The sequence below is a fragment of the Eufriesea mexicana genome, unplaced genomic scaffold, assembly GCF_001483705.2.
Source record: "Eufriesea mexicana isolate 0111107269 unplaced genomic scaffold, ASM148370v2 scaffold15727, whole genome shotgun sequence".
In the NCBI taxonomy this organism is placed as follows: domain Eukaryota; kingdom Metazoa; phylum Arthropoda; class Insecta; order Hymenoptera; family Apidae; genus Eufriesea; species Eufriesea mexicana.
This window is the reverse complement of record NW_016923129.1, coordinates 1-5,151: the sequence shown is the minus strand read 5'-3', so window position 1 is coordinate 5,151 and position 5,151 is coordinate 1. Positions and strand designations below refer to the sequence as shown.

Sequence of the window (5,151 nt, the reverse complement as noted above, 5' to 3'; positions counted from 1 at the left end):
CCCGCGACGGACGTCTAAGAGAATGTCGCGAACGTTTCTGGGACTCAGCATCGATAGAGAGCATGCCGACCGACTACCTGGCAGAGTGCCCCCACCCAGCAGACGTTGATATATCAACCGTCGGTATACTACTCCCGCGGGGCGGATGCCAACCACCACCAGGCATACACTAACTGCGGAACTCTCCGCCAATACTCTCACTCATGTGAGGAACCCCCCGTGAGGTGGCTGCTGCCCTGGCCAGGGTCGGGGTGGGTGCACCGAGGAGGAGGTGAGAACCGAAGAGATCCAGTCTTCCGCCTCGGGGCTCGGCTCTGTCTGGGTCCAGTGTCCCCTCGCGACAGCTAGAAAGGCCGTCGATTACGGGCGGATCCACGTCGGGTGGACGTCCGCCCGTGTCGTGACCTTGGAGGCTCGTCGCCTCCAGTGCCTCGCGTTCGGACACGCGAGGGAGTGTGCACAAGCGCGATGCTGGAAGTTTTTCAGGTACTGATTCCAGCCTGCTTGGCGCAACAGTCAAGATTTACTTATATATACTTTGATATATATACATTCCTGAGTCAAGTTCCGTAGGATACTAGGGCAGTGATTTCATGTAAGACCGCAGACCTTCAGGATTTGTTTCAGTATTTAAGATCTAGTTAACAAAATTTCGCGTCTGATCCATGCTCCCTTATAACATGCTGAAGAGGATGGTGGCGTCTTCGATCGCTGGAGGATGTTACGACCCAATTTATAGGTACTGATTGCAGCCTGTTTGACGCCCTAAATCCTTTGTGATTTCATTAAGCGAATATATATATATACCACCTTGTTTGCTACTTTTGCATATTTACGCATAACTGTTCTGTAGGAGAGCTTTATATTTTTGTGTGTGTGTTTACTGCATTATAGAAGAGCAAGCTTAAGCGTCAAGATGCTTCCTTATAGTGTATTGAAAAAGATGGTCTCTACGTCGATTGCGAACAAATGTTATGATGCGATTTTTGTTCCTTATGAGAGCACTAATGACCCCTCCGAGTTGATTAATCTTTGTGCTGAATACAATTTTAATTTAGTATGAAAATGTAGCCAAGATTATAGTCGATGAAGACATGGAGGAAGAAATGCGTGGTCCAGATGAAGTTGAAGATCTAGATTTCTATGCTGATCCCGATAATTTCTTTGGATCTATTGATCATGCAATAAATGTCAATCGCTCTGATTCGAAGAAGGCCCAGTCAATGCTATACGTAGAACCAAGATATAATTAGAAAGTTGAGGGTTTCGAATCTGATGATCTATATGGAGAGAATCCGATCGACGCGGCTGCTTATTTCTACAAGGAGCCCAAACCTGAACCCAGACGTATTAGAAAAGTGGTTGAAGCACGTAAGACTCCTAAAAGAGTGCTAAAGATGCGCCAGAAAAGAAGTGATGAGGTTAAATATCGGAGACGTGAACGTCGTGAAAACGACTTAGTCAGCCGTAGAGTGGCAAATAATTTTATAGAGTTTATGCCAACGAGTCTTGAACGTCCACCGGATAAATCATCTTCGCTCAATATTACCGATGATAATGAGATTCCCATTATTACTGAAATCTTCGTTAAAAATGAGGTCCAACGAATAGCATTGTAACGGACAAAAGTCGAAGTCATCCTTACCAAACATAACCTAACCTAACCTAACCAAGCCAAACGTAACCTAACTCGACCAAACCTGCCACGACCGCAATTGCTGGCCTCCCCAGAGACAAGCAGATGCTAGTAGAGCGATGCAGTGCACAGATATCGCCCGAAAAGCAGTTTATAGCGGAAAAGTCAAAGCCACCCTAACCAAACCTATCTTAACCTAGCCAAGTCGAGCGTAACCTAACTCAACCTAGCTTGGCGAGAACAAGATTGCTGGCCTCCCTAGTGCCAAGCAGATCATACTAGTGTCTGGTATGCTTAAACATGTTTATGGGACTTCCTCCGACATGAAGTTTGGTCTTGTTGTATCTAAGACTGGATTCACAGCTGTTTGTAGAATGTTCTCAGAAAATTTTTGGAAAAATTATTGAGTTCAGAAATCTTCATGTATTGTTACCTGGTGAATCTGAAGCGTCCTATGCCGCTTACGTTGATGGGTTCAAAGATATATTATTAACACGTTGAGCCCTGCATCGATATTACTGTACTTTCCGTTTAGCCGGCAACGAGCGAGCAATCGGGAATATTCAGACTGGAGACTTGAGCGATTAGTTAGAAACGAACCGTAGCAGACAAAAGTACACTTTGAAAATACTTAGATACTCAGTGCTAAAAATTTTTGCTTATTTTTGAAAATATTTGTATAAAACTCAAAATGTCATTGCTTGCGGTGCCAAGAAAAGTAATGAGAAAGTGCACAATTGTAGAAGAGTCGAAGATTTTTATGCACTTTTTGTCACTGACGAAATGTTTGAACACATCAGTGAGCAGACAAATCTTTATGCTGTTTAATGCAGAATCGACTCTAGATATTCAGGTAAATGGAAAGCAACAAACAAAAATGAGATAAAACGTTTATTTGGACTGATAATATGGATGGGAATGGTGAAGCTTCCATCCTATCGTCTATATTGGTCCCGGGACCCATTATTTGCTCAAACATTCCCGCAAAAAGTAACGAGCAGAGATAGGTTCGAAGCTCTCATGAAAATGTTGCATTTCGAAGATAATAGACTTTTTGACGCTCGTGATCGTCTATCGAAAATTAAATATCTCATAGACGAGTTGAATAAAAATTTTCAAACATATTACGATCCACCCGAGGCAGTATGCATTGACGAGTCACTGATTCCATTCCGAGGCCGAATTATATTCAGGCAATATATGAAAGAAAAAAAGCATAAATATGGAATAAAAATATTTCAATTGCGTTGTGGACGTGGATATACATGCAATTTTCGTGTTTACACCGGGAAAACACTTGATAAGGAAAATACAACGCCTTCAAACATTGTAATGTCTTTATTTGAGACTTTATTTTATAAAGGTCACACATTATGTACCGATAACTGGTACACCAGTGTCGATTTGGCGAATAAGCTAATAAAGAAAAATACCCATCTAATTGGCACACTTAGAATAAACCGTAAAGGAAACCCAAAGGAAGTACTAACTACTAAATTGAAACGCGGAGAAATGACCGCCAAAGAGAATAATAATGGCATTACAGTGTTGAAGTGGAAAGATAAGAGGGATGTTTTGGCCTTATCTACAAAATATTCAAATGAAATGGTGAATGTAAATACGAAAAGAGGAATTTGCACCAAACCAAAAATCATTGATGAATATAATAAGGCAAAGATACCAATTGATTTATCGGACCAGATGAGTGCCTACAGCAGTCCCTTGAGAAGGGCTACAAAATGGTATAAAAAGTTGGCTTTCGAGCTTTTATTGAATACTGCTATTATAAACGCACTGCTCATGTTTGAAGAAGTAACCGGAAAAAATATATCAGTCACATCATTTCGAGGACAATTGGTGGATGCACTTACACAACAATCAGATGAGGAAATTCCCAGGCATATTGAAAAAAAATCTGTTCACCAATTAGAAAAAAAAGAAGGAGACGTTCATAAAATCAGAAGATATTGTTCAGGATGTTATGAAAAAAATTCAACATTATTTGGACGCAAGAAAGCCAGAAATGTGACTAAAAAGGTCATCACGTTTTGTAATAGATGTAAAAACAACCCATATTTCTGTTTAGAGTGTTACAATAAATTTCATTAAAATTACTATACATTTATTTTTTAACTATCGGTCTTAGTTCATTGTCGGTCCCTAGGGACCGACACCGGCCAAACGGAAAGTTCACTGTCGGTTCCTAGGGACCGACGCCGGGCTCAACGTGTTAATCAATGATTCGGAGGTTTGGAACGCAGACGGATGTAGAATGTGACAGTAGTAATACGCTACAAATATATGGACTTATATCTTTGGTGTTAGAACAATACCAGAGCACTGTGTGGTCCACGGAGCATACCTACTAGCTAATGCTTATACATCATCCACATCTGATGTATCCCCTCTAGTATAACGGGAGTGCTCTCTACGAGAGTACACCTTATCCCACTGAACTAATTAGTTTATGTAAAGAGTTAAATTTTAATATTGTTTTGGAATATCAAAAGTTTTCTGATGTCCTTGATAATATCGAGGATGAGGAAGTTGAAACTGAGGACAGGATACCCGAGCATCATGTACAGTCTATGATAGAACACGAGCTTAATATTGACCATCTCGATTCTCGCAGTAATCAAGAGAAGTTATACGTAGAGCCCTGGGGAGTCGTATGGAGAGTTGAAGGTTTTGAAACCGACGGCCTCGATGTGACCAACGTGATCGATACATATGCTCACTTTTATAAGGAACCTAGACGAGGAGCTGCACATAGTTACCCAGCCGGCAATCGACCTATTATCGATAACGAATCCGAAGAAGTCACTGCTGGCAACATCAACAAAGCCTACGGTGGTAAAAGCCTTACAAATACACCTGCCGCCTTGACGACGAAAATGAGGTGAACGTGTCACGTAGCGCAACGAAGAAGATAATAAAGAAACTTGAGTTTCTGAGCTGACAGCTCAATAACTTTTCTTTATTTTTATAATTCACAGGATTACAATAATACGTTCTTATAAATATTCAGACTGAGCGAAGTTTAGTTGCGGAGTATTGTGTGGCTGGCTGTTTTCTGCTTGGTCTGAGGTTTTGGGCGTCTTTCGATGATAAGTTCGTATCGTGTGTTTGTTTTTGGGTGTTTTGGGTTACGGCCTAATCTTAGGAGGTAACACCGACGTGCGGCGGAGAGAGGTACCGATGTAAACACGCGAGTCTCCGACTCATTTAGTCAAGAAGCAGCTGTGCGAGGTGAAAGATATAGATAAAAGTATCAAGAGAGAGTGTTCAAATTTATTAACACATCGGTAACCTAAAGCCCGTTCGTATGACATTCAAGAATATCGCAGGGTCTACTGGCCACGCTAAGAGAAATATTATGTCCGGTTGTGTAACTAGTGCTTTCAAATTGACAATCGATAAATTGATAATTGACATTTAATATGGTACTGGAAAGGCTACTCCGGCAAATGCCTGACGACATTGGGGTGAATATAGACCGGGGATCACTACAATCC

The 5,151-nt window shown here is 41.3% G+C and overlaps 1 pseudogene; it reads left to right on the top strand.

The window, feature by feature from the left end:
- The first annotated feature begins 1,094 nt into the window (after positions 1–1,094).
- LOC108554032 (piggyBac transposable element-derived protein 4-like) lies at positions 1,095–4,539 on the top strand (annotated as a pseudogene).
- The last annotated feature ends 612 nt before the right edge of the window (positions 4,540–5,151 follow it).